Source organism: Pomacea canaliculata, linkage group LG13 (genome assembly GCF_003073045.1).
Source record: "Pomacea canaliculata isolate SZHN2017 linkage group LG13, ASM307304v1, whole genome shotgun sequence".
NCBI classification, from domain to species: Eukaryota; Metazoa; Mollusca; class Gastropoda; order Architaenioglossa; family Ampullariidae; genus Pomacea; species Pomacea canaliculata.
The window spans coordinates 11,844,016-11,859,899 of NC_037602.1; the positions used below are offsets into that span (position 1 = coordinate 11,844,016).

Below are 15,884 nucleotides of genomic sequence, written 5' to 3' on the forward strand. Positions count from 1 at the left end.
GATGTATAATGTAGTGAGATATATAGATTACGGGCGCTGGGAGACTGGATGGGCGCACACCTGGCAGGGTCGATAATTGCCGATCATGACGAAGAAATCTGGAAGTGTGGGAAAGATGGAAGTTGTTGTTGAGGGCAAAATACCTGCCTGCACCCCTTCTTCCCCCCTCCTTCAGACAACCTGTGTGCTTACAAGAAGGTGGTCAATTTTTACTTATACAGTATACCTTGGTCTTAGTTCGTCACCGTCCCCTGCCCCACAACAACAACAGTGCCTGTACCCAGTTCGCCACAGCACAAGGGGTTATTGTTTCCCTTTTTGAGTGCGGGAGAAGTACCATATCACCGTGTAAGTGTACCCATCCGCTCTCAAGTGCCTCACGTATTTTGAAAGCTCTTTCCTTCCTTGTAGTTTTCCCCAGTGTGGTCACGGGAGAAGTATCACTGGTTACAGACGATTTCTCCGAATTCGATGGCAAAGCTCGGCAGGAAGAGCACGGAACGTATGTGTTTACACAAGCAATACCCGAACATCTGTTATCAGTTGTAGAAACATTGTGCACACACAACCACTTCCCCAATATTTATGATCTGTACAAGCAGGGAGCTCAAACTATATGCAACTGGTTGCACCCTCTGAGTTTAGAAAGTGTTTTCACATGTAACTAGGCGTTTCTGATACTATAGCTTTCCTTGTTATTGGCGTTGGGAATCAGCGAACAAACAATAAGGATGGAAAGGAAGACGAACAAGTGGACTATCCAATGACTTTAATCACAGCTATTGACAGACATGTTGACTGGTGTAAGAGTAATGCTCATGGAACACGTTTTTTTAGAGCACGTTTAAAGGATTCCATGTGGTTTGTTGGCGAATAGGGAAGGGAAGAGAGCTGCACTGTTTTACATACATATTCTGACCATATGTACTTGTTTTGGTGACAAAGATAGAGAACATATAGGGCATCAGACAAAAAGCAGTCTGGCTGGGATGTAGGGATGAGACGTTCAGAGAAATAGGCCAGGATCGAGCCTGCAACGAAATTAAAATAAAACAGACAGTTGTACTGAATACAAATAAATAAATTTAAATTCTAAGTTCTCTTTATACTGAATAGGCATAAGTACCACATATTCATTGTAAACTATCTCAAAAGAGAACCTGCAAGTGCATACTCAGAAAACTAAAAGAAACAACTTTATGTTGTAGAAATCGAACAGGTTTTTGAAACAAAGTGTCTGCTTAAAATAATTGTTTTATACCTTGAACACTTCACATTAATTAACAAAACGTAAGAAATTCTAGCGTACAAATGCAAATGGATCATTTCAGGTATGTAAATATTTCCAAATTTGCCCGTAGATGCTAAGTGTGTACTGTTAATGTGTACTGTTAATGTGTATACACATATACATACAGTATACTGTTCACAATCTACCAGTGGTGGCGGAAACAAGGGAAGCAACTGCTACAACTTGTCAGTCTTGTCAAGCATTTCCCCTTCACCAGTTTGTCTCTCCACTTCATTCACCCCCACATTTACAGCGACCATCTGATGACAATCAGTTTTGATGTATTTTTGTAAAATGTTTTAAACGCTTTTTCTCGTTTGTGTCCGTATGCCTCGATATAAATTATGAAGGCGTTACTCAAGTGGCGTCATATATAAGGTGCTTGAACATATAATATATACACACGCATGCCTAGTGTATATATATATGGGTATAATCCAATTGAACAGAGTCGAGCTGAGCCGATTGAGCAAATGGGAGTAGGGCTTGGAGTTATATGCTGTTAATTCAGCGAACTGACTTTAATTTCTCAAGCAGCTCAGACTCAGTAGGTATGTATGCCGTGTGCCACAGAGTATAGTGCATAATATATTTTTTATAGCATCGTGTTCTTTTCCTTGGCTTGTTCTCCTCTCTCGATGGGGCTTGACAGGCTTTCAGCTGTGCAGCAATTGTTATGCACATGCAAGTGATGGTCAGGAAGGGATAGTGAGACTGTGGAGGAGTCCGGCTTTGGTCACTTTTTTTTTTTTTTTTTTTTTTTGAAGCAACAGCGAAAGGAAAATTAAGGCAATACGAGGGAAAATAAAAGTATACTTCAAAGAATGCACTAAAACGATAAGTTTCACCACTACCTTGTGTACAGGGCCTGATTAGAAGAAGGATTTTAATTCTATTAGGAGTTTCATTCTTCGGTTTCTTTAGTCTGGTCGGATTTTTCTTCCTCTGGCGACCATTAATTAGATCGTTTTAGTCAAGATTTCCCCATTATAGTTACAATTCACGTGTACACAGCTCTAAAATCTTTATCTCACGATCGAAGTGTTGTAGATCTTTAGTTATGCACAATTTTCCTAACGTTTGGTGTATATATTAAGTTACTAAACCAAAATGTGTATATTGCCAGTCGAATTATAACTTGAAAATATACTGTATACATACTGGAAAATTAACAAACGATTACAGTTAATCATTCACGCCCGGAAAAATCATCTGCCTCGGGCCCGTGCTGGCTTTCGTCGGGCCTGTTTATGTGACATATAATGTGCCCGACATGTGACTTTCCCCTGACGGAGTCCATGTTCGCAGTAGAGCCAGGATACAGTCATTGCAGGCCGTGAGGTCAAGTCGATGGCTAATTCATGTCGGCACAACAAATAGGACCAGTGGCAGCAAGCTGAGTTTGGTTTTCTACTGTTGACTGTTTTGCAGGGCCACATTGTGTTATTTATAGAACACCTTTACATTTGTCAGTTGGGACACAAGTCTAATCGTTACAGTCAATTATTAGTTACAAGTCAGAAAGTGTTATTTGTTGCCTCACTTTTCTATTTACCCCAGGAGAGCTACATGAATTACTTCACAGTATACAGGGGCGAGTTCACCGTGACCTTCAAACTGTATATAGGTAGTATATACTTTTTACATGACATTACGTCCTAAATCCTAAATACCCTTTAATTGCCTCTTCGGGGACAGCGGGGTGATAATTAAATAAAGCCTCGATCAGTTGCTGGCACGGCGTAAAACAATCAAAAACAACCTCGGGACAAACAGCGCGTGACGCAGGGTTTTGTCTGACGTGTGCAATAAACATGTTCGTATTATTTCCCTTGGAGCAAACAAAACTTTCAAGCTTAATTGTTGTGTACAGCAGGCGCGGCACGAACACAAGAGGCAGGGAAGATGGGGCGAAGGTCGTATGCATACAGATTATTTCGAAGGTGAAGGTTGCTTACCAGCTGAACGCGGCATCGATCGCAAATGAACGCATCTCCACGCCCCCGTTTTCAGCCAATTGAAAGACAGCGTCATGCCGACGCCCTCTTCATCTGCTCGCTTGCGGTCAAGGGTAAGTTTATACTAAATAATGGGAACTGGGTTTGTCTCTTAGTCTTTCGTAAACGGCACCACATTTATTCATTTTCAGCGCACCTTTTCCTTCTTTTTATTGCAGGCATTATTTCAAAGGTCTTTCTACGATGCGAGAGTCATGCAGTTTTTTAAGGACATAATGGCCATTGTTAAGTCTATCCTCATCGGATAGAATTGCGCACCATTCACAATTGGTGAATATTTCTCATCTCTCCCCCCCCCCCCCTACCGTCGCATCCTTCGAGTAATTATAATGTTATCTTCCATATCTACAACAAGACGCCATAATCACAGTATCAGATAATCTAATGTATGGTCTCCGCCAGTTTCCTGGGTTAAATTTCAAGGAACATCAAGAATAGTAAACAACAATTTTTAGTCTGGCTATTGTGACTTATAATTTACCATTGTGAAACTTGTAGTGTTCATGTTGTTCTATATATTTCATTTAAGCTCAGAAATGCCCTTCTTGTTGTGGTAGAATCATATACAAATTGTTAATTATCATCAACATTATTATTAGTTGTAATAGCAGGTATTTACATACATATATGCATTGTACAGATGTGTGTGAAAGATATGAATAAATTATGGAAAACAGTCATCTTTGTATAAAGAGATCAGTCAAAATTGCATTTACACAGAGGGAAGAAACTCCCCAGTTTAGAGAAACAGCTGCACAGTGTAACGTTATATATATATACTATGTTGAAAGGTAATAGCTAAGTGGTATTTATCAAGACTGCCAGAAGCTATATATCAGTGTGTTTATTAGTCCATAAGAAAATCTCCAAAAAAACCACCAGCCTATGCCATCATAGTCACCCAGTCACCATCCTTATTACTGAGATGTATACTTGCCTTAATGTCATGCACATAGGTTTTGAGAGCATGGCCTGCTATAGCAGCTATAGTCAATACATGTAGTCTGCACATCTCTAATGGTGAAAAGTGCTTTGTTACAAAAGAGGGAGATTGCAGCCAAGAGAAATTGCACAAGTAACTCACTCATATATTGTACACGTTTTACATTACCTTGTCTTAATGTCACAATTTATATTCATTATATATTTAGGTCACATATATAAAAATAATAAGTACACAATCCCATAATACATTTTTTTATTATTCTACCTGTAATATGAAAAAGTCTCTTTAAGAATGATTTCTTTTACTTCTTTACCATTTGTGTTCTTAATGGGTGTACCTTTTCTTTCGCACCATATGTCATGTCAGCTTATTACAAGCTATGTATGTTATGCATTTTACCTGTAGACCTAAAAATAAGAGTACATTTAATGTCTTAACCCTAAATTTTTTATAAAATTTATTTTGGATGATTTCCCCGAGAAGCACTTGAAGCTTAAGATCCAATCGGTTCTATAATGTGACTTCGGTTCGAAGGTACAATATGTTAGGACATGTTTTTGATAGTTGTTTAATCGACATTCAACGTGGATAATTAGGTGATGTGCCAATACTGCAATAATTTAACCTGAAGGCCTGGTTATAGATATTACCGGCTATAGTGAGTGTGTTACTTATGGTGGTGCTTAATCAAACCAGTTCGTGCGTGCCTGTGGTGTAATCTATCCGGTCGTATATATGTATAATAAATTACAAAATAACTACATACTATATATGCATCTCCCATCTTTCTCTACCATACCCGGTATAAATAAGTATAATCAGTATAATTAATTAACATGTACCCATATGAACTCTATACACATACGCGCATACATAATACTCATTTGACATCTTATAGTTTTTATAGTCGTGCGTACGTGGATCTTCTTAGCAGTTAGGCGGTAGCACCGACTTTGGAATATTTTCAACTTTAGGCATCAGCATACTGGGAGATCAAATGTCGCCTTATAGCATAAAAAGATAGCCGAGGCGTTAGAATACCGCAGCTGAGACATAAATGTCGGCATTCGCAGCCTTATATGTACGGGATGTCAAGTCTACTCTCTGGCACACACTAGAGGATCGCGACAGACGAAGCTCAATAGAGTCCGGAAAGGTGAGAATGCTCTGAGACAGCTTAATGTATTGAACTCAGACAAGCAAAGAAGTACTTCTGCTTATCACAGTTGGGCCGCGTATACACTACTAGCAGACGCTCAATAGATAACATCAGCGAAAAATGGCTGAACAGTAAGTTCAACTTTTTTAATTCTGGATGACTCGCTTTGGTCCGATAGTCACGGCAATTACGGTTATAGGGACAACACGCCTCTGCGACGCGATAATTACTGAAAAGATCAGTATCAGTTGCTCTCTGCAGTGCCCTCACTGAAGTAAAACGCACGATTACATATACGAAACTTCGATGCTTTAAGCGCGTTTTTAATTATTATAGAATATTTCAGTTCCTTTTGCCCGAGTTCAGCCTTTACATATAAGTTTTCAAGTATGGCAGCATTTCGGGGTGTCGACTTGCTATTGCGTGAGCGGTGATGTGGATGAAAGTAGCAGTAGATTGTAGGGAATACTTGTCTGTCTCGTGAAGGAGCTAGTTTCGCTCGCATTTGCGCAAATATATGGTCGTATCTTCTCGTGTGGACCTAATGCGACTTAGGAGTCAGTTAGCAGTGAAATAATCATAATTGTGGTAAGACTATGCGTAATGTGTTCTATTATGCGGATTGGTATCTGATATTTTCTATGGTAATTGTTAGTGTGTAGAAAAGACTTCTTATCTTGTGTAATTATTTTGCCCGGTCGAGTGTCCTCTCTCGGGGTAAGAGGGGTTGATGGTGGCATTTTTCTGACTGCGTGCCGTCAGTACAATAGAAAGTAGTTTCGGATAGTTGGCACGTTGTCAGCTGTGCTCGCTCTGTATTTGCATGGTGCGGTGCTTTAGATAGAACCGTGTCTGTCAAATCTTGTGTCTGAGGAAGATATTCTACAGGTGCAGTGGAATGCGACATGCATGTGTTTGTAAGGTTGTAACCCAATGGAATTGCTGTTTTCATGGAGTGCAGTATTTAACTTAAGTCTAAATCTTGGACTGTGAAAAAGAAACCAGGCTGAATGGGCAAATCTGAGCTCAGTATCTTACTCCCATCCACCCACAAGACAAATATTGTGTAAGTCTTTTTAATATAATTAAGTTCTGGATTTGGGTGATTTTAGCTGTGTACAAACCCATGATTTGTACTTTGTATGTCATAGAAAATTTCTCAGTTAATGTGACAAGCTGGGTATTTCTGATGATGTAATTTATAGTGTTTTATGTCTACTTTATGTGTATGTCGCTGTAGTAAAACTTGGTGAATCTAACACATAGAGTCAATAGTATAGAGAGATGCTATACTTTCTTGTAGATACCTGGCGATACTGTTCGGTATATCTGTTGAGTTACATATAATCATCACACGAAGAGAATATTTGGGCTTTATTACTTAGGGTGACTGATCTTTACTACACTTATAATACTAAAAACATATTTCTTATCGATCTCTCATACAGTGTAAATATAAATGGTTCTATATGGTCAGACGAATGGTATTATTTACATATAATGATATTTATAAAATGCTCTGAGCTTAGCTCTGACCATTAGATTCTTATTACTATGTATAATTATGTGAAAACCTAATTTTGCCTTAGAGCTTCTGACCGATTGTGAGGTTTGTGTCTGCCTGAGGGGGTGACTGGTGGCGCATTCATTGCATCACCTGGAATATATTAATATAATTATTTAAGATTATATTGAGAGATAACAGGTAACCTCCGCGATAAAGAAAATAAGGCTCCCCTCTCCTCAAATTCAAACCGAAATTTCCAGGAAATATATTATAAATTAAAAAGTCCTTACCACCATTATATTTAGTCTTGCTGGTGAGGGGAAAGTGGAAGACGGGTCAACTGATGCTAGCATTTGGCCCATTCATGCCCTTGTCTTTTCACAGTCCCAAGATTTTAGGACTTTTAAAAGTAAATTTACTTGCACTCCATTGAAAACCAGCAATTACTTGCCTTGGGTTAACAACCTTACAAACACATGCATGCGCATTCACTGCACTGTGAACTCCATGCCCATATTATTAAGTTTCCCCCCAAAAAACAGGTAAATCATTCTAGAAGCAGCATCCCCCAAAAAAAACTGTGATATAAGTGTTTTCATCAACATGTATACAATCATAAACACTTTGGACTAGACAAGTGATTGTACCAGTAGAGATAAAATAAGAAATGAATCTTAAAATAATTTTTATGCATTTAAAAAATTAATAGAGTATTTAAGTTTATTAGATATGTTTTGAATATTTTTCTTTTATTACAAAGAAGAAAAGAATGCTAACATAAAGCTCATTCAAACACATACAATTTTTTCAGTCATATTATTTGAAGGATAACATGAATGGAAATCATGATGCTTAGGCACTGCAATATGCACAAAGGAGCATATTCAGTCTGTTATATAACAAACTTAGAGGTATGCACTTATAACTTAGGCTAATTGTCATCTTAGTTGCAGCAACTCTAATATTTATAGTGGTGAATGTTGAATCAGCTGATGAAACAGCATTATTTACTTATCTGAAATATATAGCTGTTGTTCTTGCACAATTTCTATCAGTCTTTTCAAGATTTAGTAAGGTTAGTATATTTTTCTAAGATTGAGGGTATGCGGGTTATTCATTTACAGTGTACACCTATCTGTATACTGTAAAATAGTTTTCCCCAGGTTATATCTTTTGGTTGTTAAGCGAGCATTCATATGCTTAGTTCTTTCAGCTGCAAGAGATCTTTCTCTCCGCCAAAAACTGATGCTTTCCAAAAATTAAGGACCATAATGAAAGCTGCATTGGATGGGTACTGAGACTTCTGGGTCTTTCTGGATTTAAAACTATGTTAAGAGGTAACTGTTGTAAATGAACAAAAGGAATTATTTTCGCTTTGGTTGGATATAGATCATGACTTCAAAGTGGAGTTCACAAACTACAAAAGCTTTGACTTCTAGAGACATAAAAAGCTCTGGAATAAGCTTTGCGTTATAATACATGTTTGACAGTTCATGTATGCTTTGTTTTTTGTTGTTCTGAAGTGTCGTGCCATTTGCTACCATAGTGGTGACTACAAGGTCCATCGGTTCTTTATAACTATGTTAACGACTGTATTATTGTCAGCATATGTATAGAAGCCTGCATTTATCAGATAATAAACATGGACTTGTGGAAATGCTGGTACCTCCAATTTGACTTGCATGGATGCATGCACAACTCTCCAGGCTGCCGCAAAGCGCTAAAACAGATGCACTTTATAATGTTTATATGATCCGATTAACCTGCAGCCCTAGGTTGCTTGAGGGTAGGAGGTAGTTACCGTTTAAGGATCTATAAAGACGTCTCATTGTCGTCTGCGGGATAATTTCATTGGTGTCTGTGAGTTCACTCGTGCTGTGCACACTCACACTATAGTTTGAATAGTGACAATGGCCTGCTTTTCTAGCGCTAATTTCATTCATGCACGTGTCCATGTCTATAATATCATTGATCTGTAGCTGGTGTTTTCCTGTGTCCTGTGTCCTGTGTCCTGCCTATATACAGTCTCACATTTTTTATACGGTAATTCACTTCTAACCAGCCTGGGAATGTGGAGCTTGTATTCTCGACCAATCTCATGCCCGCATCTGCACACCACCATCGTACAGCTCAGATACACGGTAACCGGACTGAAGGGCCGTGACCACCACATGTCCCGTTGCTGGAGATATGGCTGTGGCAGCAGCTGCTGTTTTGCAAGCGTTTTTCTCTTCCGCTACACACACACCTCCCTCTCTCTTTCTCTCTCTTCCCCCCACGGCACCTCTTCTCACTGTTGTTTCTCACACACACCCACCGCCCTCTCTTTCTCTCTCCCCCTCCCTCTTCTCACTGTTGTTTCTCTCACACACACCGCCCTCTCTCCCCTTCTTTTCTGCTCCTTTCCTTTTTCTCAACTGTTTGTTTTCCACCACACACACCGCCCTCTCCCCCCTCACTTTTTTTCCTCTCACACAAATGTCACTTGCAGTCTTGTTTGGCATTTGTGAAGTACATTTTTTGAAGTTCATAGTAAATTGAAGATAACTGCCACTTTCGCAGTACTAAAGAGGCCACTACACACTTCCCTCTGTGCCTACTACAAGTGTAACACAGTTTATGCTGGCATACGATGGAAGAAAATATTTGCCCATGTGCCTAATCGGTAGTTGAATACACAGTAAATTATTCTTTTGCCGCTGACACCATGTACTGTATTGTATTTACCGGAGACATGTTGAAGAGGGCGAAGGACAAGGAGGTTTCGAATGTAAAGTGTTATTGATAAAAGTGTTAAAAGATATTTTACAGGTCTTGTTAGCGGAGATAATGGGAAAGTCCTTCAAACCGATCGTTTCTCTACATACATCGTCTCAGGAATTTAGAACTGTGCGTTTCTTATGTTATTTTGTTTTGTTGGTGTTTTTCTTGTTGGTTTTTTTTTTTTGTGTTGTTTTGTTTTGTTTTCTCCTTTTTTTTTTTTTTTTTTGCATGTATTTCCTCAGGTTACCGGGTTTTTCTTTCCTGCTTCCTATAGGACTCATGGTGTTACTAGGAAAAGATCTGCTACGAAGTGTTTGCTGATGAGGACGATTTTGGGGCAGCGAAGCCGGGACGCTTGCGGATGATTTCATTGGTGTCGCACCTAAAAACGAAATCGGTGAGGACTATCGAAATATCAAGTATAAACTAGGGGGGACAAATTGAAATTTTAGTTAAATTCAAACGGCGATGGGACAAAAGCCCAGAACAAAGGCACCGGATGTTAGTTTTCAGATTTTTAAATACGAGCAGGACATTTATCGACTTTTAGGGGCAAGCGGGAACTTGGAGCGTCCGACCGGACATTTTTATGAGCCACGACGGGACACGCGAAGGTGGGACGTCCGGTCACCTGAGGTATTTTATTGTTTCTTTTTCGGTAAGAGTAGTCCATGGCTAACGCTTGCCGTGCAGTAATCTACTACTGTATCTTTGGGTGTGCAGTATCCAGCTAGTCGTTTATCGCAACTTGTCACGAGTTTTTGATGGAGGAGGTAGGAGGTGAGTGGGGGCTGTGTCGAAGGGGGGTTGTCAGAAGTAGGGTGTAAGTGCACAGATAGGATATTAAAACTTGGGTTCTAATATGCACGATGTAAATACTGGTAGTTGGGTTGAACGCTGCACAGATACATCATTAGTGACTGTAATGTACCACAGATAAGACTAAAACAAGGAGGGCTGTCAATGTTCACCAGATTTAGGGACTTTAATGGGGGCTCTAGTGTACACAAACAGTAATGGGGTCCAATATGCAGAATCAGCTCTGTCGCAACCTTGCGATGTTCTACTGCACAGACTAGAAGTATAAAGTATACAAGGCCGGCAAACACTTCCTGCTTTTAAAGGACAGCTCAAGGGACGCTAATGCTATTACCGTGGCAACGAAAATACGGCCTTCGGAACAGAAGAGTATTTTGTTTCCAACACTGACGAGGACTTGCTCGATAATCAAGCCGATATAAAACTTCTGTTGGCTGACGACAGAAAGAAGGTTTTTTGTGGGATGGGGGTGAGTGGGGAAGGAGGAAACACTGCGATCTCTCGCTTTGCTCAGGAGCACAATACAAAAGACCAGTAGCAAACCCGTTACCACTCAACGGCATGAAAGCAACTGTTAAAGCGGAAACTCTACACTCACCATGATATAGATAATGTTCACCGAGACTTTCGCTATATCGAAGTTTGCGTATATCAGAAGAAAGTCACTGATCACTATTATATCAATTCAACTGACAAAGGCTGTGGGACATGTCGCTGTCTGACATCAAGACGTGGCGATGTTCGTCTCACCATCACTACAGGAACACTACACCTGCTTGTCTCTGCAGCCATCTTAAAGAAACGTTGTTAACTTCCTCCTAAATACCTCGAGATGGTTCGTGATTATTTCCCTTTGATGCACAGCCTGCCTCGCTGTTTGTGCTTGAGATGTAGTGGAGGTTCCCTACTTAGTCATCAGAATTAGGGTGGGAGTTTGTTGTTTCTCGGTCAGGATATTTATATCTCTAACGCAGATTTTCTGTCAGGTCGGGCTGACCTACTCTGCAGCTTCGTGTTTCTCCAACACAGTGAGAGAGGGAACATGGAAAAAAAATAGTTTTCTTTTTGTCGTGCGTTCCCGTTTGTTTCTGAGATATCGCAGCATTATCTCGGTGAGAGGTCCGATTAAATAGTACCCGCGACAGGATTCAGCATTTTATATATATATTATCCGGGCCTAAGGACTGTTACGAAGTGACAATCAGAGGTGAGAGCAGTTCTTCCCATTCTGGCATCTCGCGGGCTGTTTTTAGTTGTAAAATGTTTCCAAAGAAGAGCTGTCGTCTTTTGCTTGAATATTTGGGCTTTCATTTATATGTAGCCGGTCCAAAATCCTTGTAGGTCAGGGCTCACGAATAATTTTTAAAAGAAGATGTTGGACGTATATGTTGTATCCTATGTACATTCAGTACTAGCTGCTGTAAATGTGGGGGAAGGGGTATACAGGTGGGGGAACGAGAGAGAGCTGCGCCTCCTACATGAGGTTGGTCATGCGCAATCTCGAGTGGGTTTTATTAAAACTTCTTGCTTTCTAGACTGCCATGTCTACTCAGACTCTGCCCCAACGTGCATGCGACGAGCGTGTCGACACAGCTGTAGTTGATGCATTCACCGGTGAAGTCGCGTTTAAAAGACTGGCCACTATCGCCTTCTACACTTTGTCTCACATGCATACCGCTACGTTTTATGGGTTCTGAAATAACATCTCTCTTGTGACCGGTGTTCTGTTGACTGGTTCTAGCTAACCAGTTTGTTAGAATTTTTTTTTTTTGGATGCGATCCGACATTGGGTAAAACTTGGCGATATGTTTCATTGCCACTTCCTTTCAGTACACCTTCATGGAGCATGCTTCACGACTTGGTGACCTAGTGTTCACAAATCTAATATTTTGCGGTACCTGGTGGTTCTCGAATATATTGTCCCAAGTGATCTCCTATTCCAATTATTCGAGCATGACTGGAGCTGTTTTTGAACAGAATAGTGCTGACATTTATTTATAAGAGACCTTGTCTGGAAAGAAGTCACACGTGGAGTATGGGGAAGGCAATCTAGTTTCGATCGAGGTGACTCGGAGACATGTCGCTGGTTCAAGGATCGGCTGGAAACTCTCCCTGACCTCCCACCAAATAGGCACATGATTTATCGTGGATGGTTAAAAAAAAAAGGCTACGCAGTGAGACGATTGGGCTCGTCCTTCCACCCGCCATACCCTAGACACACTGAACCACTTGCAGTCAACTGCTTTCAAAGGTCATAAGGCCACATCAACTTTTACAGTTGCATGGTTAACGTGGTAACAAGTTTTACTATTCATACCGAAAGGCTTTAAAATTTGGGTCCTAGCTTAAATGATTAGCTAATGTTTGTAGCTACTAGTTTCCTTACGAGTGAGTCTGAACGTCCGGTATGCTTTCGTCAATCTAACCGCAACTTTTTAATCCTTACCGCAACAATTAATACTACAAAGTTTGGCAAAAGCTGGAGTTAACGAAATAAATGATGGTCTTTTCACTGACTGTCACATACATATCTGCTTCCTTCTGCTCAAGTCTTTTTCTAAGCAATCTTTCTCCGAGGCGACCGAGAGTGAGATGACAAAAGCCATTTGTACTTGGAGTTCCCATGTGATCGATGTGAATGTAACAGAAGACATACGAGCTCGATCTGTTGCTGTACAATGTGCGTGGAAAAATAATAAAGAGATAGCGATGCTATCATTTGTAGCACTTCTTTCTTTCACCACAGCAGTAAGCAGTAACGAGTAAATAGTTTACCCTTGACCTACATGCAAGCCCTCTGACCTCGCGAAGTGCGTCAGCCGACTACTGTCTTCACACGTCGTCCTTGGGCAGATCAGCTGTTTATTGCCGGTGTACAGCATGGTGTATCAAAGTCTGAGGCTCCCTCAGTGCGGAGAAAGGTGAGGACATACGCCAAATACTTGATAGGACGGAAAGCAGTCGATGATCAGTAGATGTGTGGTATATCTCTGCTCCGAAAACAACCTGGTGAAGTGGGCTTTAGTTCAGAGGTCAGCTTGCAAGTGAGTAGACAACAGCGTTATAAAGGTGTGAAGAGAATTTGAGGTCATACATCTGTGGTAGCAATAAGTGAGTACATTTTTCTAAGTTGCTAGTGAACCGAGACTTTGACACAAGTGGTGACCCACATTTCGTGTAGTTAATTGCTAGGATTACCTGTGCGGGATGTCGACCATCGAAAGATACGTTTCACAATTAGTCTTGTCCCTTTTCTCGGCCCAGTTGGATTAAATCTTTGCTCTTCGGTTTGGGATTTATGAGCCGCATGCATCATTACATACTTAGTTCTGTCTCTTTACAAAAGGAGTATCTTGGATTCGTCTCGGGTGCACAGTTTTTTCTCTGCATGTGACACCTGTTTACAGTTCAGCTTTCCTGATATAGTTTTAGTTGCTGGCGAGGCGTAAACCACTAGTGAAAAAATTCTGAAGTCTCTCCCTCGGGGTCAAAGGAAGCAACCTTTCGCCTTTTTTTAATGGCTTACGTAAGAACATTTCAAGATCGTCGGATTAGAAGTCAACCCTGTATTTAAAAAGGAGATAAGCGACATAATTTCATGACACTGATGTAAAACTAAAGCACTTTGAGCTCCTTCAAGTTAAAATCTCAAAAGAAACGTCCTTCGGAGTGCATGCAAACCCGAACATCGATTAAAAATGCAGACCAAAGTCAGACTACAGAACAAGGTTCAATGTCTTTTTTAAAATACAGAACACGGAAATTTGGGGGGAGGAATAGTATTACCGCTACCTATTAACATTTCAGAAGCAGGAGTGTTTCAAACCATGCAGTCAGTGAGCTTATTTCCTTGGAATATCACGACATGCCCCCGACGTCTTTCGGGAGATAACCCGTACATTACATGTTGGCTGGAATGAGGGATAACCCGTGCATGACATATTGGGTGAGATGAGCAGGAACAGTCCGGTGTGCACGTCTCTGGGTGAGGCTTCAAGACCAACCTGAATGGTTTGCGTTTTTGTGTTTTTTTTTTTTTTGTTTGTTTTTTTTTTTTTGTTTTTTGCAGATGGCGGAAGATATGGGTGATATAAACCTGACCTGTAAATTTCAGCTTCCAAAACCCATCCGTTAATTATCCATTACCTAAGTACGCGAATCGCACTTGCGATCTACGAGCGCTGCTAACTGTGTAATACGTCACGCTAACAGCGTACTACATCATGTTGCTACATCATTCACAACATTGCACTCAACACCAATCAGAGCCACAGTTAAAGACCATTCTGAACGTTTTGCATTTTTTTCAGATATCAGTAGATATATAGGCGGTATAAAGTTGCCATGTAAATTTCAGCCTCCAAAAGCCATCCCTTAATTAATTATCCACCACGATTCGCACCTGCGATCAACGAACGTGGTGCACCATTCACAACATTGTCAGCAGTCAACACCAGAGACAGAGAATGAGCAACAGTTCGGATTATTCGGACGCTGCAGTCTGTATTTCACGTGCTTCTGAAAAAAAAACAAAAAAACTGCTACTTTAGCACGAGAAATGCAGACTTTCACCGTCTGAATAACCCGACCTGTCACTCTGTTTGGTGTTGACAGTCTCTACCCGCGTCTCTATCTCTCTCTTCCTCCCTCCCCACACCTGTTGGTGTCTTTGTGTTCTGTCGAGTTTTTTTCCATTTGCCATACAACGGAAAGTGGGACATTAGTTGTTTTGTACCGATGACATTCAGCTGATAAGCTTATTATTAACTTGACTGTTTTATAAGCACTTCACTTCTCCCAGAAGGATCTAGATGACAGTTATGACATCAGGTGCAGTAAATAGATGTGTCTGCGGCCGTTTGCCCTCGTCCTGCCAAGTGTCCGACTATGTAGATGCTACCCCCAGCAGCAAAGGAATATTGGCTACAGGTGGGGGACTGTCCTTGAGTATCCGGGGGCCATGTGGCAAAATGCGTCCGACCCAGAGCGAAAGTGAAACCGGGCCGTAACAAACGGGTCATGTCGGTTTACCTGTGAAACAAGCGTGGCGACGCTTCTCTCCCCTTGTGACCGCTAGTCCAACCCTGATGCCATCTCTGGTACGTCCCATCCTTTTTTTTTTTTTATACTATAGTTATCCCTATTAATTATCTTTCAGATTATTGGTTATTTTTAGGGATTTCGGCATATCCTGATTTACAATATTTTCTAAATCAGGACATGCCAAAATTCCTGAAAAACAATACCAGAATATCAAATGGATAATAATTCGATTGTGTAAAAAATCAATGATTTTGCAATAATCGTATTATTATATCTTCTGAAAACAAGCAGCAAAAGAGTGCACAAAAGTGCAAAATGGAAGTGTTATAAATAAACAA

General features: G+C 40.5%; 1 protein-coding gene across 1 annotated transcript in view; it reads left to right on the forward strand.

Moving 5' to 3' along the window:
* The first annotated feature begins 13,468 nt into the window (after positions 1-13,468).
* Positions 13,469-15,884, forward strand: part of LOC112553852 (allatostatin-A receptor-like) — a 37,241-nt gene continuing 34,825 nt past the window's right edge. Inside the window, 1 exon segment of the mRNA XM_025221320.1 lies at positions 13,469-13,614. The gene's annotated coding sequence lies outside the window, so the exon portion shown is untranslated.